The sequence below is a fragment of the Peromyscus eremicus genome, chromosome 11, assembly GCF_949786415.1.
Source record: "Peromyscus eremicus chromosome 11, PerEre_H2_v1, whole genome shotgun sequence".
NCBI classification, from domain to species: domain Eukaryota; kingdom Metazoa; phylum Chordata; class Mammalia; order Rodentia; family Cricetidae; genus Peromyscus; species Peromyscus eremicus.
Window position 1 is genome coordinate 43,012,887 of NC_081427.1, and position 27,361 is coordinate 43,040,247.

A 27,361-nucleotide genomic window follows, 5' to 3' on the forward strand; every position below is an offset into this window, starting at 1 on the left:
TAAACACCCAAAACATTTAGAGACAAGGCTTAGTGTTAACTAAGCGTGCTCACATTGGCCAGGTTGAGACTGGCTATCACGTGACTGTTTTACAGCTCCCCCTGATTTAAATATATAATGCAGTTAGAGAATGCTAGTTAACAGCTTGTTTCAGACCTATATGAAAATGGTTTTGAGAACACCTGCCAAATAAAACCCTATAAGAACCACCCTGGAGTTTCCCTGAGGCATCAGACACTTGTTATTGTAGGCTGACTTGGGACTCATTCCCGCCTTGTGATGAACCAAAGTGTGGTGTCCTTGCTGTGAGGAACACTATCCTCACTGTCCGGAGCTTCTCTTTCCCCCAGATGGCTGTTTTTCTCACTGACACACTCAAGAGCACAGATATTTACAAATTTCTCCTTGTTTAATGGTCTTCAAGCATGCTTCTCTTGTTAAGGCATTGAAAGCTGGAGGGTCCCTTAAAAATCATTCTTTCCATGTTTTGTCATTTAACCCAAATGTTCTTTATTCCTGTAAATCTGTTGACTTTAAACTAAATTCTTGTGGATCCAAGTCATGCCTGGAAGGTTTATTGAAGGACATTCTGTAAGTGCTTGATCAGAGCACGAATACTTCTAAATGTCCAACATTCGCAAGCAAAAGAATTTCTATATAAGCCCTCTGAGGTTACAAACCATGGCTACTTATTACTAAACCTTCTAGCTCCCAGAGCGGTGCTTGGCAATATGAAGCTGTGGAGTGGGAGAGTTTATAGGGACAAGTAAGCTTGTTGTTTGACATTTGTACATGCTTGAGGAACCCTCATGATGTCAGTGAGTCAGCTTGGAGATGACTTTCCAGGACTGTCTCTATAATGTCTACTGCAGTTACTAGGGACCCACCCATCCTTCACGAATTGTTACAGCGTCACACCCTCCTCCTACAGAGAATCTTTCCGCCATTCTAAATTCTCGAAGCACCGTCTGTCTAATTTGGATCCCCCAATGCACTTGGGTGGACAGAGAGGAGCTGGCTTTAAGCTGCCTAAAAGAAAGAATAACAAATGTTTTAAATGTTAGCTATCAAAATTAGCAGTTTGGATTGTGGAGTATAAGTATCAATCCATTGTTCATAGCAGCGTAAGCCTGCATGTTTAAAGGAATAAATATGAACTGTAAGTGCCATTTAGAGGAAAGAGGTCCATTGCCCATTGCAGTGAGAGGATGGTGGTGATACTGTATTAGAATAATACTCTCTAGACCTACTCCCTCCATAACCTAATTCAGCACTGCCTCTAGTTCTCAAGGGATTACTAACAGGAAACAACGCAATGGTGCTTTCTAAGTAGAAACTAACTCCGTCTTTCAAATGCTGGAGACAGAATATTACAAGGAAGGAAAATCGAATGAAAATACCGAAAGAAAAGATATTCTGATAGTATGTATCAGTAAACAGATACTGTTTATTAATTAATAGTAGTTCCTTTCTCTAAATATTACCATTGCATTTTCATTAAATGAACCTGTAAGGCATGTGAGTCCCTAGGAACAGTACTCTGTTACTGCCCATCTATTGACGTGTCCTGTGCGTTTCTGAGACTTGAAATGTGAGTGATATGATTTTTTTTTCCTCCCAATTTCTCAAGCTATGCTTTAACTAATAGTTTGTTTCTCCCATAATTCGGTACCCAAGTTAAAATAAGTTTTAAATAAGTCAGGAACAAAAATTCAAAATCCATCAGATGCTTGAGACTAGGCTGTAGTTATATAGAAAAGTGTCCCATTCTTAAGGGTGTTAAATTGTTAGTTGCAGAGTTTAGGGATGGTGAGGTTATGATCTGCGCAGCTTTTTCTCAAGTATATCAAATAAAAACAACACGGGTATATATATATATGTCTATGTACATGTGTACATGTGTGTGTAGACACATGGAAAGGAAAAGAATCATGTAGACAATGATGCGGAAGGCTGACGGTTATGTGCGTGCATTCTTTGTATTACTCGTGATGCCTTCCAGTATGTTTGAAATTCTTTCCAAAGTCATGTTGAAAGAAATCAGGCCAGTGATGATGAACAACTAGATGATTTGTGACTTCAACGCTGGTTCCTGCTTTCTCCTTATAGACCTCAGAACACACGCACAGGCTCATGTGAGTGGCACTTTTGTACTTTCTGCTCACGTGATGGGTGCTAGCACAGTTTGTGAGCAGAAACTCCGTCATTTAACCTACCTCTGCCATCGGGTACAGAGTAACTCTAGGAGACATTTGACACAGTGGTTTGACTTTTAAGACAACCATTTCACAGATGTAATATAATGCCATCCCTTATAAACAAGACTGCCCTTTTGTCCTTTCAGATTTGGTTGAAACTGGCCCATGGAGTTCAACTACCTGAGAAACATCCTTGAGCAAGACAGCCCAGGCACGCTGCCCAAACCACAGGCTATTGGCAACTTGGCCAAAAGCGACTCCTCGGGACTGTTGACCTCCACAGTGCTGATGAATACAATGAGCCGCAGAAGAGGCATGATTTGTTTTGAACACATTTACTATGATTGATGGCCCATATCTGGCAAGTTACTTCACTCCCAGCGTAGATGAAAGTTTCACTGCTTTGCCTCTTACAACATTCCTGTTGGGACAGGTTTCAGCCTTATTTGCCAACTACTGACAAGTCACTAACATTTGCTACGTGAAGAACTCATTGGCTACTGAATGTATCTATGCTATACATAATATTCCAGAGTCACCAGGAGCTCCCTGATAAGTTTTCCTCACTGAATGCATCTGGAAACTCTCCTTCAGGCTACCAAATTTCAAGGTATGAGTCTAAATATCAACCAGACAGAAAATTTTTGACATGGGCCAAGGCCAGAACCAGAATCAGGTTAGGAAGTGATCTATTATGAATGGCAGGCTATAAACCACATATCCATGATCAAAACCACCCACAAATGGAGTCTGACCATTCTATGCCTCAAGTTATTATGGGAGACTATCAGTCTTTTGAGTAAGCCAATTTCAGATTCTGGCTCAAAAAAAAAAAAAAGAGTCTAAAAGAAGATTAAAATGAAGATAATTAAGGTTTCTGGCAGTGGCAAGAGTGTGGGGAGTGAAAACTATAAAATGCCAAGAACAGATGAGTTCCTGTTCTGGGCCATGGAAATCCTCATGGCAAGCTGCAGAAGAACGTAGGGAAGCACACGAAGCCCAATGACAGGATCAAAGCTATTTCCAAGGCCACTCTAAGGAAGAGGCTGCTCAAAACCTGACCTGGATGGTGGCCAGAATTCAGAGGTTTGTTTTCATTGCCACTAGTGCTGTTGCCCTTAAGTAAAGAAACACAAGAGTGAAAAAAATATTTTCTTCTGGGGTCAAATGGAAAGAAGAGATGGGATGCCATAGAAGGGAGAATGGGGGAAGACACAGAAGAGAGACAGACATAAGTGTGCTAAATTTCTGCCCCCTTCAAAATGGCATGTTTTGCTACATGTTGATAATGTTTCCCTACGATTTGTGATTTTTTTTAAATTAACTGATAGGCTAGTTAGCCAAGATGACCTTTCCACCCTTGGTATCCTTACAGTGAACTCCATGGATTAGCCATCAGACAGTCCTAGCCAGGCTTTTATTGGCCTCCCATGTACTAGAGTATCACACCACTGTCCAAAGAAGCTACAAGGTCTTGGTGCCGGTCCAGATAAAATGAAGTTTACCCTTTGGTCCTATAGGTTGCTTATGTCCCAGTGTAATATGCGATTTCAACGTAGCAAATAGGAAGCAGGTCACACCAGCAGTGAGTTTTCAGGATTGTGGTGATTTGTCAACTCAGACTGAAGGTCCATTTAACTAGTTTGCTAGTCTACTTAGTGTATCACTAAGTCATCTGTTCTGAATTATTACTTAAGCAAAAATTAAAAATACGCTCAGAGTATTAGCAGCCCCCAAATTAATGGACTCGTTAGTGATGATCCCCTGGATGGACTTCTGTTTCTCCTTCTATCCTTCCAACAAAAGAGACTGACTTCCAAGAATAAATACTTCAGTTGTAGAAATGTTCAGAGTGCCCTACTTTCAAAAAAAACAAAATAAATTGATCCAGCCATTCAGCGTCTGGCCCATACACTCCCAGGAACTGAAATTTGGAGCTTAAGGGGCATCTGTCTTCTCATGCTCATTAGAGTATTAGTCCTATTGGCCAAAATATGGCAACAATTTTAATGTCCATGTATAAAGGGATGAATAAAAATGTGGCATACACATAGAATAAAATATCATTTAGGCTTTACAGTGGAAGAGATCCTGGGCTAGACATGATGGCACACACATGTTATCTCAGCCCTTGTGAGGCATCTGAAGTAGGAGGATCACAAGCTGGTTGCCAGCCTGGTCTACACAGCAAGACTTTACTGTAGCAAAACCAGGCCCACACAAAACAACAGCAACAACAAAAATAAATGAAATCCTTTCACTTGCAATAACATGGATCGGCTTGGGTGACACTGTGCTATGTGAAATAAACCAGGCACATAAAGCCAAATACTATATGACCTTGTCTGCATCCAGAATCTAAAAGGGTCGGTTATTCTAGAAGCAGAAAGTAGGACCGCGGTCACGGGGCTAGGAGAAAGATGCATTGGTGAGATGATGGTCAGAGGGTACAAAGTCTGTCTTGAAAGATAACTCCTGGACAGCAACACTCTTGTGTATTTGAAATTTGGCTAAGAGGGGAGCTATTAGTGTAAGTGCCTGCACCACAAAAGGAAAATTAAGATGAAAAAAAAGTAATAACAGCAAGATGATGGAATTAGGAGATAGGGCTTTGCAGAGCGCTCAGGTCACGAAAGCACAGCCCTCGTAATTGGGACTAATAGTATGCTGGTATAAAAGAGGTTGAGAAGGTACTTTGCCCTTTGCATTGTGTGAGGACATGGTCAGAAGGCACTTTCTATCAAGGAATAGGACCACATTAGATATTGAAGCTACTGGTGACTTCATCTTGGAGGTGCCAATGTCAAGAACTCTGTGAAATAAATTCTGCTGTTTAGACATCATCCAGTATATGGTTATACAGCCTGAACCAGCTAAGAAAAGAAGAGAAAATATGCCCTTAGAGAGAATATATTAAAGGATAGATATAAGGTGTGTTAGTTTGCTTTTCTGTTGCTGTAACAAACATCATGGCCCAAAGCAGGTTGAGGAGAAAAGGTTTACTTCATCTTAAAGTATATGATGGCTAGTCCAGGCAGGAACTCAGGGCAGAAACCTGGAGGAAGGAACTGGAGCAGATGCCCTGGAGGAGAGGTGTTTATTTTCTTGCTCCTTATGGCTTGCTCAGTCTGCTCTCTTATAGCACCCAGGACCACCTGCTCCAGGGGTGGCAGTGCCCACATGGATCTGGGCCTTCCCACAACGATTGTTAATCAAGAAAATGCTCTACAGACTTGCCCATAGACTAATCTGAAAGGGACATTTTTTCAGTTGAGGCCCCTCTTCCCAGATAGCTCTAGCTTGGGTCAAGTTGGCAGGCAGAGAGAGAGAGAGAGAGAGAGAGAGAGAGAGAGAGAGAGAGAGAGAGAGAGAGAGAGAGAGATCTACCATGACATACAGTTGTTGAAACTGCCACTGAACAAACTTCAGGACTGTAGTATTGATGGTATTGAAATGCTGACTAGTTTTCTGATACCGTTTCCTGGTGTCTGAATGTCACTGCAAAGATGAACAAGCCAAACAGATTGGATTCGTACGGGTGTGCCATAGGACACATTTTCTCCACATAAGATGACAGGAAAAACCGATTTCACCCAACTTCCTGCTTTATTGGGGTTACAATTTAAGCCAGCGCCGTGATTCTTTGTCTGTCCTTTTGTGTTAAAATCTGATACATAATTGTGTCGTTACAAAAGAAATAATTTAATATTCTCCAGTATTGCTAAGTTTTCATTGTTGTTGTTGTTGGATTTTCATGAGAAAACAAACAAATATTGCCCCCCTCCCTGAAACAAAATCTAGGACATTGACTTTCTTCAACAAAATCATGGTACCCTCATATATTATGGATGTTACAGTTACCAAATAAATGAGTTTCTATCTCCTACATTCCCCCCGAGGCCCCATGCTAAAGGCTCTCCTGTAGCACTATCAAGTGAAACATTTCAGAGGTGGAGCGTGGTGGGAGGGCTTAGGTACTGTGGTGTGCCCAGAGGTGGAGCTTAGTGGGAGGTTTAGGTCATTGTAGTGTGCCCAGAGGTAGAGCTTCCTGGGAACTTTAGATGACTGGGCTACAACCTCAAAAGGGATTGTGAGAAAAAGGTGTCTCCTCCTTTCCGTCAGTTCCCTGGCATGGACTATCTGGCTTTTTCTGGATCACATATTCCTGACATAACATACTCCATTCCCTGTGGTCCACGAACAATGGGGGCCAGCTGACCACTAATGGAAACATGGGCAAAGCAAATGTCCCCTCTTTAGAAGCTGGTTATATGATTTACATTTTGTTAACTTTTTTTCATTAGAAGACTACACGGAACTTGGAAGTTTACTGTTGAGTGGACAATGTTTAATAACTGAAAACTCACAAAAACCTCATAAGACTACCAAATGTAGTCTGGTACACCCTGCAGTCACCGTATAGGAACTTGGCTTACGGTCCAGATTTCAAACTTCCTAACTGATCTTGGATTTTCTGCTACATACATGTGTTCACATGTCCGTTCAGTTGTTTGTTCAGTCTATTTAGCAGTGTGTGTTTGGCAGATATACGCCAAAGTGTTAGTTCCAATGATGAACAGGTCGCCTGTAATTTTCTACCGCGTGCGTAGAGCATGAGCCAAGAATATCAATTGTAAATGAATTAAAAAGGAAATTTAATGTTTGATGTTGAGAAAAAACATTTCAAGAAAAGGCAATATATCTCCTATTAGGAAGTTAACACATTAGTTAACACATCAACACAGGGCAGCTAAACCGGTAAGCAAAGCCCCAGCAAAATGACTAGTAGGTGATGCTTGCTTTGAAAGAGAAGGTACCTTAGGGAGGGAATCCTGGGTCTGTTTATATTTGGGTTTCAAATCTAGCTGTATGACCTTGAACCAGTTAAGCCTTCTCAGTCTCAATTTCCTTCTCTGTAATGTGAGACAGAAGCTACCTGCTGCCTGATGGGGTGGGGACCCGAGAAAGGACAGACAGCCCACTAAATGGCATCTATTATGATTTTATTTTAATTTTTAGCTGTGGAAATGTTTCTGCTAGGGGAAACATTTCAACTTTATCTGGAAGAGCATGTGGGTGTTCACTAGGCTGAAAAAGTTTGTTAGGAGACTCAGGAGAGGAGGGAGAAAAAAAAATGAACAAATTCCAGGAACCGTAATGAAAATGGTCTCTTGGAGGAATGGTAAGCAGATCGGTGGAGCTGGGGCATAGTGCCATCTAAATAATCTGCCTTCTTCTATCAGCTCACTAATGAAAGGAAGCAGTCCAAGACTCTATTTAAATCTTTCGTCATTCTTACTCCCTGCCATTCTCTGTACCATAAAAATATAGCACTCTCTGTCTCTGTCTCTGTCTGTGTGCTGTGTGTGTGTGCGTGTGTGTGTGTGTGTGTGTGTGTGTGTGTGTGTGTGTGTGTGTTTTGAGAGACTTAGTTCATTAAGATTAGCAGATTTCACAGAATTAGACAAAAAAAAAAAAAGGAAGGAAGAGTGTAACAGTAGAAATGTTCCATGTGAGAGCCTGCCTGTTCCCTTCAGTCGACACTATGCAATTAAAGAATTAAATGTTACTATAGGAATATTTCAGTGATCCTCTTACCACCATCTTAACTATTATTTTCTATCTGAATTCACCCTTCCCTACCTATCTCTCATTCCTCATGGTATTTGCAGGCTGTGTTTGGAGACAGGAAGCATTCTTTATCCAAGGGAAGCCCTCCCAGTCTTCCCTGGATGATCCCTTTGTAATCCAGACAACATCTACATTCTAGTACTTGCACAGAGGTACAGAGTTGCCCTTGGCGCCCGGGCTGACTCACACTTCCAGATGGCCTTGTTAACCTTCATTCACACTCCCTTTTTGGCACCAACTGCCCTGATCTGGTGTGGCCACAATAATTTTCTTTGTCACGAAGACTAGTGTTTTTAAAAAGTTAAAAGCCTCTATTGCTCTACTGTATAAATTCAAAGACTGTTGAGCTTTCATATATATATATATATTACTTGGAAAAGTACAATCAAGTTCAAAAGAAAAAAAATAGAGATCCATAATTCTTCTTTCCACAATTTCACCATCCAAAGACAACTACCAGGGACATCTTCATGTATTGCTTTCTGTCCCTCCCCCTTAGGGGACCCTAGGAGAGACTTCCTACAGAGAAATTACTATCTCGAAGAAAATAAACACTTTTCAGTCTGAACGTGTACTAAATTAAATTGTTCTTGAGAGGTTAAACCAGTGTCTACATTTAGGAGTCCTGTTTGTAATGTTACACTGTATTCCCACCAATGTTTATCAGGAGATGTTGTTATTTGCAAAAATTAAGCTGCACTTATGCATTCTTGTTGTTTGTTTTAAACTTCTTGTGAGTACAAGCTATCTGTTTTAAAATTTAAGGTTTATTTGTAGCAAGTTTATGTAGACGTATATGTCTAGGTTCCTCTAAAAATGACATAAATTACTTGTTAATGTGTCACCCTGGGGCATTGACTTACTGATATTCCATGGTGGAAGATGGAGGTCCCAACATATAATTGTAGTGTGGTGGATCATTATTGTATAGCCAGCCATTAGGAGGACTAAGGAAACTTAGAACAGATAACATGTATCATATCATATCATATCATATCATGTCATGTCATATCATATCATCGATCATTTCTTACTCCTGTTATCAGAAATTTTTGCTTTCCTTGTTAAAAATTCTTGTCCTTTGTTTGCTTCTGTAGGTTTCTATATGCATATCATTAATTCATTTCCTAACTTTTCCTAATGCTAAAGTACAGTTATGAAATATTAAGAATTACATCAAGTTCCTTTTGAATCAGTCTCTCCCATTAGCTTCTTTAACCTGAAATGGTTATTTTTCCATGTTGGTTTTGTGTATCACTTTGAGATGTTCCTTCCTGAAGATAACGTTTTAGAGGTCACTCTCTTGTTTTGGTGAACATGTTTATAACAGGCTCTCGAGTAATTATGCATTTGAAGCAAATCATTGTTCTGTGCTCATTGATAATTAGTCATTTAATGGTTTATTACATGTGCTGTCTAGTTTTAAGTCATCTTGATACAAGCTAGGATCATTTGGGAAGGGAGAACCTCCGTTGAGAAAATGTTCCCAGCAAATGGACTGGATTCATGGTTATGATTGATGATTGATGTGGGAGGCCCACATCAATTGATTGATGTGGGTGGTGGTGCCATAGGGCACGTGGTCTTAGGTTCTATAAGAAAGCAGGGCTAAGCAAGCCATGAGGAGCAAGACAGCAAGCAGCACTCCTCCATGGCCTCTGCTTCAGTTCCTGCATCCAGGATCCTTCCTTGAGATTTTGCCTTGACTTCTTTGGATGAAGGACTGCAAGCTATAAGATGGAATGAACTCTTTCCTTCCCAAATTGCTTTTGGTCATGGTATTTTATCAGAACAATTGAAATCCCAACTAAGACTGCATATAGTTTTAAGTTGAAAATTCTTTCTTCATGAATTTAAAAGGTATTGCTTCATTCTTTCCTATGTGAATCTTAGAAAAAACATATAGCCTTTCAATTTTTAAATTATTTCTACATGACCCCATATTGGCTCTTAGAGTATGTCTTTTTGGTTGATATATTACTTTTGATTTGCCTCTGAATTGTCTGCTTGGAAAGGTGACAAATAATTCCACACTAAGATGGAGAGAGGAGTAAAAAAAAAAATGTATATGTTAAATAGAAAATCTGTTGTAAAGAGCAGCAGGAAGTCTCTAAATCTTGCCAAGGAGTAGAAGGAGGAAATGGTTGTATGTGAGGGTGAAAAGTATGATGTGAGTTGTGGAAATGCATCTGTTTGCACACAGTCATGAAGACACTGCTGCTATCTACCCAGCAGGCATAAGTTTCTGCTAAGGTTCTGGGGATAATACTCATGTATGGTACTTGTTTTATGATCCAGGAAATCTCTAATTGCTTAAGTCACATTGAATGGATGCCTCTACAGTCTGAACATATATACTGATTCAACGTTTTAGCAAATTAGTTTGCACATAATACACAGAATATTTATTTATTTATTTATTTATTTATTTATTTATTTATTTATTTATTTTTAATTTTTATTTTGCAATACAATTCAGTTCTACATATCAGCCACAGATTCCCTTGTTCTCCCCCCTCCCGCCCCCCACACACAGAATATTTATTAAGGTAACATCTTGCTGTTATATTGAATAAATGACTACGCTGCCAAAGAGAGCTTTCTGCTTTGAAAGCCTCTAGAAAGATCACACACACACACACACACACACACACACACACACACACACACACACATACACACTCATGTTAATATATGTCTGCATGTAACATATATTACCCTACAGAAGTAACAAATAGAAGTAACTTGTATAGGTCTCCAGAATAAAGTTAGGAGTTATGAAATGGAGAAAGAAAAAGTGGGTAATAAGGTCCAGGAAGACAAATACATAAAATAGGAAAGGAAGCACAGGCCATGGAACGTGGAAACTGGGAAGGATTTTCATAACTCCCTTCCTTCCTCACAGTGGAAATCGGTCCTACAGCAGTCACAGACGTCTGAAGATTCCCCTATTAGCCAGTGAAACAGGAGTTGCACACAATGTTCTGGGCTCCTTTAGAGTGTATTTTATTATACTGCACAGTTCCTTACTTCTTACTGTAAATATAAATTATCTTCCTGTGCATAAGGATAACAAGCACTGACCAGAAGAGCTGTGAGGCACAATTAGATTTCAACTCCAAGCTTTAGTAATGGCTCTTGGAATTGCTTTGTGGAAAGGACTCCAAGGCTTCCGGAAAAAAAGTTTCCTAATTATGTCTACCTGAGGCACAAAGCAAGAGATGCCATCTAATTATTTTTCAGAGACGGAACCCACCTAAAAAGGAATAATGAATGGAAATTAAAGGAAAAGAATAAACCATATATAATGGCTGAATTCTTTTAGGCTCACCTTACATGATCAAATTTGCTCTTGAAAAGTTCATTCAATTTTGCGTTACCTGAAACTTTGATTTTTCAACTCTGATTTCTTTTTCTGTTTAAATGTGCCGTTTGGAGATGTTTCCTATTCCAACTCGAGACCACATAAAATCACTAGTTACCTTGGTTGCTCTCAAGTAGAAATTTATTTAAAGAAATTATTTCAAGTCATTAATGTCCATTTTTTTAAAGCTCAGCTCATGAAAATTTGGATATTTTTCATTCAGGTAAACAAACATTTCTTAATATACCATGTTTTTTAGTTTAAAGAAAATCCTAAAATTTTCTTCCACTATTTACGTATTCATAATAAGTACATAAAGGGGAAGACTTTCTATAGTGTAGAACCATTTTAAGCCTCATAATGTCTCATAGCATACTGCAATAGGGCTGTCCCATCATTATTCTTATGTTAACATGAGATAGACGTACGCTCTATCTTTTAGAGCATTATTTCCCAAGTATGTCTCACAATTCATTTATTTCCTTGTTTTTCTGTTCTAAACATCTCTTTGTATTTCAACACATCAGTATTCCTTTTTCTTATGTAATTTTATATCACAATATTGTCTTATAAAAATATTTATACATTTGTGTGTGTGTGTGTGTGTGTGTGTGTGTGTGTGTGCGCGCGCCACACTGCATGTGGAGACCAGAGGCCATCTTGTGGGACTGTTGTCTCTTTCTACCATGCAGGTCCCAGGGTTTGAACTCAGGTTTTCGGGCGCCTTTACCCACTAAGCCATTTTCTTGTGAGGTTCTTTCTTTGTCAGTTTTAAAAACTTCCTGATTTTTGGCAATCAGCGTCACTGCAGATCCTTCTAGAAAACTCATCAAGAATTGTGCCTTAATTTGGCGTTATTAAGTAATCTCCTGTGGATTCTTGGAAAAAACAAGAAGGAAGACTAAAGAGATTAAAAAAATAATATTAGTTTTCTTATTGCAAATCAAGCACAATTCCCTGGCTCACTCTGGCAATCAATGTGGTCTTAAATGGCCATTTTTGTACCATTTACATTTTGTGCAGCACACTTTTCATTGATATTTATAAAGAGGAAAAACAGCCTAATTCTTCGGCCGTAAGGGGAGCCTCCTGGCAAATAAAATGAAAACTTACTCCCATTAGCAAAACCCTAGGGTTTAAATCTAGAGAACATGTACTTGAGAGTGCGAATAGAAAAGGTCCCTAATCTGTATTCTCGGTACATTGTTAGGGTTGAGGATACTGCTGTGTAATCACTGAGAATGCCAGCCGAGCTATTGTTAGTGGTCCCTGACAATACGGGAAGCAGAGAAGAGAAAGTTCACCCTATCAACAGTGACTGTAAAGAAACCGAGGAATGCCCGGTTACTATAAATGTCCCCTTTATGAGCCTGACAATTCTGAAGAGTTCAGGCACTAGGAAAGTTTGATAGATACCTTATTGCTCTCAAGTTGAAACAAATGCTCTTAGCTAAGAACAAAGAATGGTTGTCTAGCAGATGGTGGTACATTTCTTTTGTTATTTTTGCATTCATAGTAATCAATTCCTTGCCTTGAACATGTCAAATAATTCAGGTTTCAGATAATACACCACAACTAATTTGTTCTACCCTGTCATTCCGTTGCTCCCCAACCTAAAACTAAAATAGTAGAAGTAAAAATTTTGCTACCATTGTATGCAATGTACATGTAGCAGTACAGACGATCATATTTGTAATTTGTTTCAATTATCTTATAAAAGTGCTATGATTCGAAGCAATCATCTGTCTCTGACACACTGAAGTCCATATGAAAATGCTTGGTTATGAAATAAACAAATTTCTTTCCAGTATGTGGTTAGGAGCTAGGATTTTGAATTCATAATGACCTGGGGTCAAATCCCAGCTCTACAACTATAAGCTGTATAATAATTGACCAAGTTCCTTAAGACCTTTTTGGTCTTAGGTTTTTGTATTTATAATGTTATAATAGCTTTACTATGATTCTTTGGAATATTACAAAGCATGACTACAAGGCTCTTGTCATAAGTCCACATAGAATAAGTATTTAACAAAATACCTTAGTTATTAGAAAACTTGAATTTTAAATAATTTAGGGAGCTCCCCCATTTTCTTGTTTTTCTCTAGTTTGGCTTCAGTTGTAAAAGGCTTCCTGGCAGCTGAGGCAGATACACTGTACACCCACAGGGCTGACAGCTGAGTTTCAGGGTTTGGCAGGCACTCATACTATTTTCTTTGCTCAGATACTTCTGGGAGTGGCAGTGCATGCCTATCTGTTGCTTACATTCAGAAAGTCCTGTAGGAATAGACCAGGGAAATCAGAAGAAGACCATCCCTGAGCCTTAACCTCCTACCCAGCAGAGCATCATGTATACTCCGAGACAGCAGACTTCCAGCTGTAGATCAACAAGCTGCTCCCCCTTGTACGAGGATAACCAAGGCAAAAATATACCTTGGTTGTGTACAGTGTGGACTTTTGCTAAGACTTCCAGACCTCTGAATTTCTGAAATCCTGTACTTTGCAGTAGAGTTGCTGTTTCCTTGGTCAAAGAATTTTTTAAATTTGATAACTATTCTGTACTCCAGAAGCAAATGATTCCAGTCTCTCTAATTTCTTCTTTTATGGTCATCTTTGCATATTGTTTCCTCCATCTTTATTACTAATTAACCAATTTAAAAATCAATGCAATAGCATGTAGGAGTTCTCTCCATCATGTGGGTCCTAGGAACCAGACCAACATAATCATCAGGTTTGAAGAGCAAATACCTTTAGCCATCTGAGCTACCTCACCAGCCATGCCAGCCAAGATATTTTAAATTTTAGAGTATAAAGTCAATGAAAAAAGACACAGTTAAATTTTAAATTTTAAATTAGTCTTCCAAATGCCTGCATTACAGGCATCCCCTACAAGCTATTCTTTGACCTCCACATTCATGTGGTGGCATGTGTATGCCTGTCCCCAAATAAATAAATATACAAATGTTGAAATATTTAAGAAAATATTTCCATGGGGGAAACCACAAAGAACCAAGGGCTGTAGTCAGCCATCTTACTACCTGTACAGCTTGAGCTCTATTGAGGACATGGTACACAGGACAAGGATGCCATAGCCACACACGTACACATTTTCCATAGTCTCAGTCTCATACTGTGGTCAGAGTTGAGATTGCTTAAGACAAGCCAGGACTCAAGCCACTGACCTAATTCTAATGCTTCTTTCTGGTCTGTTTCTTGCATGACCTCAGAATCTGTCATTGTAAATCTCAAAGTGAGACAGTAGTTGCACATTTTGGAATGTGGGTTACATTATGTAACTGAAGTAAGTGAGATAGACGTAAGCCAGGTTCTCTGTGGGCTCCAGCTTCCTTGTCTCTGAATCAATCTCCATGGTCCCTTCTAGCATAAAGTCAGGATCTCACTATAGACCACAAGGAACCCTGGCAAACTCCCCACCCTGCAATGCCCTACTTGGAATTCTTAAATCAGTTCTCAGAACTGCCACTTCCTCCTTTGTGTGGGGCTCTCCTTGGTCCCCCACACTGTGCATCAGGTGGCAAAGCAGGATCTCTCCGTTTATAGTAATCCTCACATGGTTGCTTGAGGCTCACTACTCAAATTGTAAAACTCCTGTGGCGGCAAGCACTCAGCTGCTAAATGTGCCCCCTGGGAAAAGGCCACAGGCAAAGCAGAAGTGCAAGCAGATCTTCTGTGAGAGTGACGATCCACATGATGCCTGGTTTTGATCTTCTTTGAAGTTTAACAAAACCCAACTTGACAGGAATGGGTGTCAGATCCCTACGGGACAGATGGTAGGCTTTCCTAGTGTTTCACTTAATCCTGCAACATAGATCATGAGTCATACTATAATTCAAGATCTGAATTGCAAAAATAAAGGAGGTCGTACATGAATTTATAGTCATAGAGGATGTATTTGTCAGCCATCGAGAAGCAGATGAAAAACAGAGACCTTCACCAACATCGCAAGGTTGTGTGCTAAACACCTTTAAACAAATAGATGAAATTCAAGTCAAAATTAATCTTTAAACTGTTGATGATCGTGGTTTTTTGCATTTATTGTGAATAGGACACTAGAGAAAAGGCATAAAGTCCTATGATGTCTAAGTGACACTCGAGCTTTGCAGCCATGTCAAGTGCTATAGTTGGGGTCTGAAATGTCCCTTAAAGGGCCACATGATAAAGACTTTCTCTTCAGCCTGTTGCAACTGGAAGGTGGTGGTATCTTTAAAGTGTGTGGCCTAATGGGAGGCCTTCTCATTATTGAGAATGTGCCTCAAAAGTAGCTTGATCCCTGCCTCTTCCTCTCTGGTATTTTGCACCCTGGCTCTGCTTGGCCATGCATTTCCCCTAGTAGGTGTCCCTTTGTCACTGTCCCCAAGACAAAAGAGCCAACAGATAATGTCAGAAATTGTGCAAAACCTTTAGGCCAAATCAACCTTTTCTTTTTACAAGTAGATTATTTTAAGTGTTTGTTACAGTAAAGGAAATTCCAGTAGTCATTGTAGTAGAAAACCTCTGATCATATGGTCATATAATCAGCTTTGAATGGTTGAATTCTTTTTATCTGCCCTCAATATCATATTTATTCCATTAATGGTTTAGTCTTTTAAAGCATTATTTTTATCTGCTATTAAAGTCCCTCTTCTGTAAAATTGAGCAACTTTTATCCCATTATTTAATGATGTCTGTAATATAGCCTACATTATTTATTGGCAAACTTACAGTAAGATAGAAGAGGGTTATTCATTCAATAAAAACAGAAGAACAATTTTCTATCATAAAAACACAAGCTTTGATTCAATATTTACAACTAATGATGAAACTAATCAGAAACAAGAAAAGGTGTCCATTGTCTCCAATATGGTTTAATGTTGCTTGGAAAACTATAATCTAAGCAATCAAACATGAAAACCAAATGCACAGTGATGATGTTTGAAAGAGTTGGGCAAAATAATTGTATTTCCAGTCACTCAAATTTCAAGGGATTAACTAGGATGTATAAGAAGTATAAAATATGGTTTATAAAAAAGGTAAAATATTGTGAAGTATATTTCCATAATAGGTCTTCTATGGAGCAGTTAGAAAATGGAAGAACAATATCATGTATAATTTCCATAAAACATTTAATCATCTAAGCAACATGATAAGGCATTAATTTTGAACTTAAAAATACATATGTATTTTTAGGATGGCTCAGTATGCTAATGATATCATAACTAGTCCTAGATCATTCTACAAGCTCAATGAAGTTAGTTGTTACAGCCTCTTAAAGCTACAGTTTGACTTATGGTGTCTTCTTTCTTCTGGAAGTCATTTTTCTAAGAACTTGGTGACAACTCTTTCTAGTGCAGACTGCCTGCTTTCTAAGCCTGCTGGGCTGTTGCCATACCGAGATTGGTTTCCATAAAGCACCTGGGTTGTTCCCTGCACTCCCTGTACACTAGGTTAATTGTTCTACTGGATTCTTGGTGCTTTGTTGTGCACCTTGTTCGCTTGAGGACATCTTCAACTCATTTTTTTTTTAAATTGGGAAAGGTATGTAGGGAATCCATTTGTACACCTGATCTTTATATGCTCAAGTACATCTTCAGTTTCTGCTAATCTTGCCAGTTGGGCTATCGACAGTATCTCCTCATCTGTTTCAGATTCTAGTCTTGCTGATGAAAAGTCTGATATCTTTGAAAGGTCTTTTCTTTGAGTCTGAACAACCTTTAGGATTCATTTCTTATTTTTGGAATTCCAGAATTCAATCAGTACATGCCAACGTCTGTATGCTTTTTACCTTGGTGGACATTTTAACCTGAGGATTTGAATTGCTCTTTGTGTCAATAAAGGTTTTCATTATTTTTCTGCCTTTGCATTTTTCATTTCTACTGCACTTTCATATCCCTTTATCCTATTTATTTTATTATATTTTCTATTCTGACTTCTTTCTCTATATTCCAAGAGTTTTCCTCAGCTAATTCAGTATCCAATAACCTCTAGCCTTTGTCCAAAGCTTCCTATTCAAACCTAAGGAATGTGATTTCAGATGCTACATTTTGCTTGGTTTTGTGTCTACTTCTGTCACCCAAGCCTGTGGGACAAATCCTATGTATTTCTCTTTGTAAGAATTATTCTAACATGTCTCCCCCTCTCAGTATCTATATTATGTATTTTCTCTCTTCCCTACATAATGTGTCTATTCACACCTAGAGGTCATATAATGTTTTCATCTCAAATATTTTTTTCAAGAATTCAAATTCCAGTGTTCTCTTCTACCTTGGATGGGAGAACTCTATTTTCCTCTTAGTTTTCCACCCACTTCTTGGCTAGTTCATGTAAGTTACATAGGTTGGCTTCTTCTCTCTCTGTACTTTCTTTTCTCATTCTTTGCCCCTGTGAGACTAGAAAGCTTACCAACTTCTCTGCTCAAGTCTCGAGCTTCGGTTGCTCTTCCACAGTCTACAAATTTCTCCTGAATGTGCACAGGCACCTCAAACTCTATCTTCACAATACTGGTATTTACCCAGTCTTTAATTCCTGGTCCCATATTTAGAATAGAAGCTATCATCATTTACATAGGCTGTGAAGCCAGAAATCCTTGAGTTCCCCTCTCACAGTCTTCTGAAAGTCACCAACTTCTGCCTCTTCGACTCTACAAACAACTATTGAATTATCTCATGAGGTTCTTGTTGAAGCCTCTTTGTTTTTCACATGATTATAGCAGTAGGCTCTCAGCCACACCTCCTCACCCATCCAACTCCAAACCAGGATCTCTCAAAACTGAGATGTCACACACTTCTGAAGATCAGTTTCAGAACATGTAATCTCACTATAAGGACCATCATACCTAAAAGCCCAATGTCTTTTCCTCATATGACGAAGTGTTGATTCAAACTCTAATGCATCAACAAAGCCTTAAGCTAAATCATGGTACTTGAGCCACGGGATATTCGTTATGGTTTCAGGTGTATCAAGCAAAAATACAAAAAGCAAAGCGAAAAATTCTCACAAAGAGCACTTCAACTCAACATTTTTTTTCTTCAAAATTATAGACCATGACACCTATTATCCAGGAAGCATCCTGATCAAAGGATTAAATAAAGATGTTAGAGAAGTGTAAGCAAGCCTTCCAAGTTGGGGCTGATGGCTCTGTCCTTGAATGAAATCACCTAGCAGCAGTACTCAGTGCGAAAGAAAGAAAGAAAGAAAGAAAGAAAGAAAGAAAGAAAGAAAGAAAGAAAGAAAGAAAGAAAGAAAGAAAGAAAAGAAAAGAAAAAGAAAGAAAGAAAAGAAAAATCCAAGTCCCTCAGCAACTCAAGATGGCTAGCAGCTTGTGATGGATTGCTTCTCTTTAACTATCTATCACCTTGCTCCGTATTTCTCCACTGTCCATAACCCATTGAGTGTAACCTGTTTGTGACCATTCTCAATCTTCTCACATTGAAATGTTTTTCTTGGACAACTGCCAGCTAATCCTGCACATCACTCCCTCAGCATCCTGAAAGCCCCAGATCAAAGACTTCTCATCTCTAGAAGAACCGACATTTTTTTCAGAATCTTTGCCTGGCAGTGGTGGCGCACTCCTTTAATCCCAGCACTCTTGGGTGCAGAGGTAGGTGGATCTCTGTGAGTTTGAAGCCAGCCTGGTCTACAGAGTGAGTTTCAGGACAGCCAGGGCTACACAGAGAAGCCCTGTCTCAAAAAATGAAAAAAAAAATGTCTTCCTTGTTAGCCTTGGTAAGTGTGCACCTGTAGTACACTGTCATGTCATTTAAGATTCATCTTTCTATCTGCTATCCTTGACTGCTCAGACATTAAAGTCAGGCCCTGTTTTAGTCCATATTTCAGTCCCTAAACCAGGCATAATTCCTAGTCACATAATACATACTTGATGAATGAATGACCTCCATCTACATTTAACTTTCTGTCTCTGCTGTAATCAATTAGCTCATTTCTATGTTTATCCATTATTAATCACCTATCTGTTAATTTCTGGGAACACATCCTCTTCCCCAAAGAGAAATTTACATATAGTGCCCTCTACTCTTTCTCTCTCTAGTCAGACACATCATCATGTGTCTTTTTTCAAAATCTTTCCCAAGCCTGATAACTTTAAAACCATGCTAGAAGTTCAATTCACATTTCTAGGAAGCCTCCATTTTGTCTTTATGTATCACTGATTCCTGCTGTAGAGAAAATCCTGAGTGTGCTACTTCACCCAAAGGCAGTTCACTTTTTTTTTAATAGGTGTGCTAAGTGGAGTAGGAGTTATGATTAAGGGTTCAGAAAAGAAGATGAATATTAGGTGGTATTCTACATCATTGAGCTGTGACATTGACTTCATGGAGATAAAAGAGGTAACTTGTATGGTGTTATAACCAACATTATGCTAAAGTTATAATATTTAGTAATTTTAAGGGATTGCTTACTAATTTTACCATTTCTGTTATTGTTTATCAATACTAAATCATGAGGAAAGATAATAGAGCAAGTGTCTGTTGAGCCTTTATGTTGACCAAGCATGATTTTAAGAACACACATACACACATGCACACACATATGTGTGTATTATCTCAATGATTCTTCACATTATTATTAGACACATTTCATTTTCTAGGGATAGTGAGGCATGGAGAGCCTTATTAACAAGCCAAATGTAATTCAGCTAGCTAGCTCAAAGTTTGGATTCAAACATAGCCAGTTTGAACTACTTACAATCATATCATGCTTACCTTTAAAATGAACACTGAACTAATGGTTAGAAAAAAAAAAGCTCTTTATTGTCAGTTCAACACAGGAGAGTAAAGTGACTTTTAGAGTACCATATTTATTTTTGGGTGTCATTTTCTGAGCTTCATGTGAGGAGGAACCATGAGTTCAAGATTTTAAAAAAATGTGTTAAAATTATGAAGGGTGTTAAAATTGCTTTTAAGTGTCTGAGGTGAGAGTTCTGGATGAGCTGAGGCCCCGGCACGGAGTGTTCGGACACCGACTAACCAAGTTAAACGTCACATCTTCCTGCTGAACCTGAGGGAGGCCTCAGAAGGACAGTGGGAAGGGAGACGGCATGGGGCCTAAGTATTGAGGCACTAATGTAAATTATTGTCTTGATAGGTTTAAGAACACAAACAATCACTTGAGGGGTTAGCAGAGTTAAAGGAGTTTGCAAAAGAACACTTTCCGTTTTTAATAAAATTCATTAGAACTGTGCAAAGGCATATATAATATTGTGGTGTATCTTTTCCTTCAAAAAGAAAAACTAAATGTTCTAGCCAGTTGTTATTAGCAGTCGAGTGGAGGACAGTCCTCATGTTTCATGCGTAGAAAAGTTAACACCCTGTCCAGGGCACTTGACATTAACTTAGGAGCTAGAACAGAACCTATGTTCTGTTCCAAGCTTTGCCTTGTCTGTACAGAAGTGCTCATGTCCTCACAGGGAGGTCTGTCTCCTCCTGTGATAGGAACATCAATGTACTTGCCTCTTGGTCTCAAAGGGATAGCCTGAAGACTAGTCATGCAAAATCTGCAAAGTTCTCTAGACTCTTTAAAGATAAAGTAACACACAGGTAGATGGTATGAGAAATACTATCTTCTTCTTTGTTTTGCACAGGAGCAGTTGAAAGGAAACCAACCCTTGAGGGCAGTGTCATAGCACAAAAACATTAGCTAGGGATACCAAACAATAACAGCACTAGTGATACTGAATCCAAACTAAGGTTTGTATTTTATACAGTTTCTTATAGGTCTTGAATGTTACAAGTGATAACTTGTGATAAGCTATGAAACGCCATTAAACATATTCCATTTATAAGCATGTGGCCAGTAATTAATGGGTAAAATGTAAAAACCTTCTGGGAACATATCCTTTTCCCCAAAGAGTAATTTACATATAATGCCCCCCCCACTCTTTCTCTCTCTAATCATTTCTTTCTCTAATCAGACACATCATCATGTGGTAATTAATGGGTAAAATCGTTGTTCCCATTATCATGATGTGGCAAGTACTCTAATGTCTGTGACCTTTGTTTCCCAAAGAGTGAGGTAAATGTCATTTTGAAGTACTTTTTAAGAAGAAGTATGATAAAGGGAAATTTCACATGACTAATATATAAAGTAGACATTTGAATATATATGTGTATTGTATGTTTTTAACTTTCACTGGAAATGTAGTGATTCCATTAATGAACCTCCTCCAGATTTGAAACCAAGGGATGGGGAAAGACCAGAAATGTCAAGTATTTTATTAGTATCCTGAGCAACAAGAACTCTCTCTCTCGCACACTTCTCAAACACTTGGTCCAGCCCTCTCTTATCTGGTGAAATTAGAGATATGCATAATTCCGGTTACCATTCCTGTATCCCCATAGAAATCCATGCTTTTATGCTTCAAGTAATACATACCCCCACTCATAATATCATCACACTGGAAGCATCCTAACCACTTAAGAAGAAAAGATTTGGCAAAGAAATTGTCCCCTTATATAAGAGAACATGATCCAGTTGTGCACACAAGGATTATGGTATACATTTTTCAGGTGCATACAACATTGGTAAATCTTACATAAATAATTTCATTTAAAGGAAGCAAAACACAAGAGAATCCATAAGATGACTCCATTCAGGAAATGGAGAAAAATAAAGAGTAAAAATGGAGTGGGGGAGAATACAGTGAGACATAAATGAGCAGGGGAAAGAACTGAAATGTTTTCTCCCATAAAACACCAAACAAGACTAGTTGAGTTGAAGTTGATAGCAAAGAAAACCCAGTGCCTTTAACTGAAATTTAATCCTAATGACCTCCAACCCACGTTTAAAACATAAAAACAGACCTGTGAAGGTTCTTCACCACCCTGGACGTGAGTCTCTTTTCACAATTCAGAAGTATGCTTTACTTATGAATCTCCTTTTAACATGCTTTGACTGGGTGTTCACCTTCCAGATACGTGGTGTTAACTAGACATAGCCTCATCTTGCTGCATGTGTCTCCAGCCATTGATATAATGAGTATATTCATTTTACAAAATGGGAAGAGGATAGAGTTAAAACAGATTGTCTACATTTATATAATAAACAGTAATAAAGGCCTACTGAAGAGGCAATATCTATGCATCAGAAAAGGTTCTTATTTTATCAAAACCTTTTATATTATTAAGACATTATTAATATGTCAGTGAATAACTTGGCTAGAGTAGAAAGTTCTCTCTCAAATCATGGACATGAAAAGCTATTTTTATACCTGCACTTTCATTTAAAATCCTTGTTTCATCAATTTATCAGGGCTAGATGATGTGGAAGTTGGGAGAATGGTCTTTAAGGTCAGAATTAGATTTAAACTCAGTTCTGCCGTTTGCTACAACAAAGGCATGTTGTATGAGCTCCTTAAGTATCTGCTTCTTGTGTTAATACAAGAACAAAAGCAAATAAAGCATGCAAAGAACTCAACAAAATGCCAACACGTTCAGAGTACTTCATGAGGGCTAGTCGTCATCAAAAGCACCACTAGCACCATCGCCCCATCATCATCTTGGTGACCGTTGGGAAAATAGGTCCAACTGACCCTAATGCACTAAAAAGTGCTCATCCAAGTCATGTTTGTCTTCAACTTTGGTTCTAGCAAGAGTCCAAGAACATCGAGGAAAAAACCCACCAGATCCATGTATCAACTTCTCTCATGTTAATTAAACTGAAAATTGGGGAATAAAAGGACATATCCAACAAGGCATAGACAACAGAGGGAGAAGAGCTCAGCAAAGGAGAGATGTCACCTACTTTTCTGATTACAAGAAATAAACTGCAAGAAAAAGTCAAGCAGCGTGCTAGCAAGCCCAGAAAGATTTGGTGACTGGAAGCCACATATACCCAGGAAGGCAGGAATTTAGTGAGGATTTAAAAGCATATGGGGACTAGACGGAGTCATTAGATCCTAACTACTTCCCTCTCTCGCTAGAAGCTAAGTATTTCTTTCCTGAAAACGATCAAATGGAGAGACTTCAATTAAGAGATGAGGTCCTATGGCAAAGAAGCATGGGTCCCAGGTTGAAAAACACGTGTTCAGTTGGAAGTCTATACATGACTAGTCAGAAACTCAGCCTTCTTACATGGAATGGTCCACAAACACTAGCAATCATGTATGGGCCCCAGGCAGTTTTCTCAGACAGCAATTAAGGAATCCACTTATAATGGCATTAAGAAACTTCTCAAAGAATAATCCAGCTGAACAGCCAATCATGTTACAGTGAAATCCACACTAACGGCCCCTGCCTGTGCTCTTAGAACTTTTGATGGCACAGTTTGTCTTCAGTGTTATTGTTGTCTTGTGTACCTCATTCTTCAATTTATTTGATATATATAAAGTGTTCTTTGATCATTATATTCTCTTGTTCCCTTCCCTCTTCTAGAAAGAAACTCTTCCCAAGTTTCCCTTCTTAATGTCATGTCTTGGTGTGTGTGTGTGTGTGTGTGTGTGTGTGTGTGTGTGTGTGTGTGTGTATGTGTGTGTGTGTGTGTATGATTGTATTTAATGAATGTTGTCTGCATGAGCATGAGTGGGAGTTATTTGCATGAGCAGGAACAATGTATACCAAAGTGGCCACACACTCATGTAAATAGCATCCTTCCTAACTATCCATAGCTCCTCTGGGATAGATGAGACCTTATGAGCCTCATTACCTGTTTGTGTATTGTAGTTAGGAAGGCCCCAGCAGTCCTCCAAATAATAAAAGCTCTTGTATTTCTCTTGGTTGACCTCCAGAATTAGATAATGACACTACTGAAGACACCATGCACTTTAGTTGTTGCATATAGAGAAATCAAGCTGGAGAATGAGTGTCAACCTTTCTTCCTGGCTAGATTTCACAGCACCAAAGGGTAGCTAGAGGACAAAAATCACCAGCAGTCTTATGTGGCTATGAACCCTGAAAGCTAGAATACCAGCCTGCTGGATATGATACAGCTGCTCGTACAATTAGTGGCGTGGCAGTTATAGGGGTAACCAACGGTTTGGTGGTTAGATTTTTAAGCCCACTCCACAGGAAAAGCTCATACCTGGTACTGTAAACCTGGCTCTAAAGGGAACCCACTACTGCTGTTTTGCTAAATGGACATGGTATCAAACCACCCTGTAAATATTTCTGTGTATACCCATAGATTGGTGCTGGGTGGGCCTTGTGCAGAGGCACTTCTGTTCATGGTGAAAGGCACTTATTGCAGAGACTCCTCATTGGTGACAGTGCTGAGAACAAGTGAGTGTTGGATGCTCAGCCCTCACGGGGACATCTGTATCACCTACTCCAAGGCTTCCGGGATGTTGTAGGAGAGAGGGAGGAAAGGATGTAAGAGGATGGGAAGGAAGACTGTGAAATGCTGTGTTCTGGACAGTTGCACCCATAACCTCGTCAGAGCAGTGGTGACCTACACAAGACCAAGACCATCACTGTTATATCATGCCTCACTTTGAAATAAGAACCAAGGATCTGTTGGGGGAACTTCCTAGAATAAATTAGAGAGACTAGCATGAGTAGCAGTTTCAACCAAACAACAAAATCAGCAGGAAACAGGGAGACAGAGGAAAACCTCAAAGGAACATTAATTTGTGCCCTTTTGAAAGATAAAACATTCCTTTTATACAACTAAATGCTATTCAAAAGGGATAAACATGAAAATGCTGAATTTTAAAAAAATCATGAACTAAACAAAATTTTAATAGAAAGGTTGGTAGATACATCTGAACAATTGTTCTAGTAAACAGAATAAAAAATGAAAAGGATGAACCTTGTTAAGGAAATAAAGGATCTGATCTGGAAAATCCAATGTAAAATAATCACACTCCCAAGAAATAAGAATAAATGGAATGCATAAAAATAATCAGAGAAAAAGCATGTAGCAGAAACATTCCTGAAGAGGAAATCTTAAAAGCTAGACTTTATCTCCAACCTTGATCTTAAATAGAGAGACACAAGCCAGAATCAGGGGTGCCCTAAGCTTGACCTTGAACCTTTGTGGCAGTTGAAACCCAGTATTCAATTTTGTTAAGAGCACTGAGTCTAGGAACCAAGAGTCTGATCAAGTGGAGACTGTCAGGCATTGGGTTTCTCAAAGGGAAAATAAAAAAGTGTACTTAGCTGAAAATATGGATCACAAGCAACGCATCACTGGAAATCAAGGCAATTCCTCACTCTATTTAGTTTGCTCATATTTATGGGTTGTCACTGAATTTTGCAGGTCATAAAAAGTAATAAAGTATGACCAACCTTCAGTTGTTAACTCATGACCTTTGTCTGGTGTTATAGAATATTATTTTAAGGGGTGTTACTTTTGTTTATGTTGCATTTGTTTAACTCTGTGAAGCTGTGTTACTGTGCCTGTCTAAAATACCTGATGGCCTAATAAAGAACTGAATGGCCAATAGCAAGGCAGGAGAAAGGATAGGCGGGGCTGGCAGGCAGAGAGAATATATAGAAGAAGAAATGTGGGAGGGGGAAAGTGTAGCCAGAGAAGGAGGAGGACTCCAGGGGTCGGCCACCCAGCTACACAGCAAGCCACAGAGTAAAGTTTACAGAAGTAAGAGAACTAGAAAAGCCCAGAGGCAAAAGATAGATGGGGCTAATTTACAGTTAAGGAAAGCTGGCTAGAAATAAGCCAAGCTAAGCCTCCGTGTGTAATTTATTTGGGAGCTGGGTGGCAGGCCCCCCAAAAGAGTAAAAGCCTCTGACAACACTATAACAAAATGGAGACAAAAATTCTTATTTTTATGTCAACTGAATTATGATAGAAAGCATTTGGCCACCATTCCATAATGAGGTATTCTGGGATGTTATTTTTTACTTAAAAGGAGTGAAATAAAAAAGTAGTCAGTAGTCATTTTTTTCTAAGTAGTTTATAGTATTCTAGGTTGTTGTTGTTGTTGTTTTAACAAACAGTATCCCATCACAGAAATCAATTCTCTCTCACACTGGCAACATGACACTATCACATGGTTAAAGCACAAATTCAGGCCACAGGGAGCTATGGTTCTTTCAGAAATAAGAGAAACGGCCATGAGTGCCAACACAACTTACGTTAGTCATTTTCTTTGACCTTCTCATGATTTCCGGCTACCTGATTGGCCATGGTGACAGCCCTCTCCTGCTATAATTTCCAGTCTGCTCTGAGTTCTTTTAGTGTCACCCTGCTGGCCAGGCAAAGGGAAGTGGAGAAAACATTTTCCTCCCTTTAGTTACACAATATGTTGGAATGATTGGTAACATTGGGTTTCTTTTCCTTTGCTCTCCAGTTTACGTCACTAAAGCTAAGACGGATACTAATAGATTAATATGAACTAACTAGAATACACTCAAAATAAGAAATTTCCAGAAGCAGAAACTAAAGTAAATTCAGAGTGAACTACTGAATAGGGGTTGCCAACTCTTCCTAGTGAGGCTAGCTTGCCTTTCCTTTAAGTGTCCTTTATTAATTTCTCAGGTACTCTTAATTGCTGACCCTCCCTTTCCAAAGCGCTGAGCTGGTTTCCCTGGAAGGAATTAAGGGTTTGAAGATATGTAGGATTTCCCTTTTAGAGAGATGGAGGAATCTGTGAGCATTTGTGATACTGGGACCCACATAAGTAAGTGCTGAACAATATGTTTCTGGGGGAAAACTAAGTGTTAGGAATTAAATTGTGGATAAAGGGGGCATTGCTGTGGGTCAGTTGGTAATAAGTAAGATGGGTTTTGTCTTTCTTTAGTCCTGCTCACCTTTCTCTGGCAGCCACCTTAACCTAGAAAGGTCTGCCATTGGTAAAGTTCAAGGGGGCCATAAGACTGCTCAAGCTATGAGCTAACTAACTCTGGTCATGAAGTTGCTGACTTATAAGAAACACCACTGTAATTCTTCCTGTGGCAGTAGGTTCTAATGGATGCCAGGCATGTATTTTTCCTTCCATTTGAGAACAATACTCATTTACTTCTTTTTTTTTCTTTCTTCAAGCTGATACAGTCTTAGAAACTCACAAACATTGTGTGTCTTGACACACATCAAAAGAAAACCAACCAAACATGAAAACAGACATGTGAGGAAAAAAAAAAAAGGCAGTTCTGATAGCCAAAGAGCACAGCTATACAAAGTCACCTGGGTAATGTACTTTGACTGGTAATACGTCACGTTAGTGCTTTTGTTAAAACCACAGAAATGTCTTCCCGAAAACAGCCGC

General features: G+C 39.0%; 1 protein-coding gene and 1 long non-coding RNA gene across 5 annotated transcripts in view; one reads left to right on the forward strand and one right to left on the reverse strand.

Moving 5' to 3' along the window:
- Positions 1–4,534, forward strand: part of LOC131921393 (uncharacterized) — a 32,397-nt gene extending 27,863 nt beyond the window's left edge. For all 4 annotated transcript variants that reach the window (XR_009381991.1, XR_009381992.1, XR_009381990.1 and 1 more), the window contains one exon: positions 2,345–4,534. This is a non-coding gene — a long non-coding RNA (uncharacterized LOC131921393). The remainder of the gene's footprint in view (positions 1–2,344) is intronic.
- Positions 1–27,361, reverse strand: part of Pde4d (phosphodiesterase 4D) — a 267,034-nt gene that overhangs the window by 79,506 nt on the left and 160,167 nt on the right. The gene's annotated exons all lie outside the window — the stretch shown is intronic.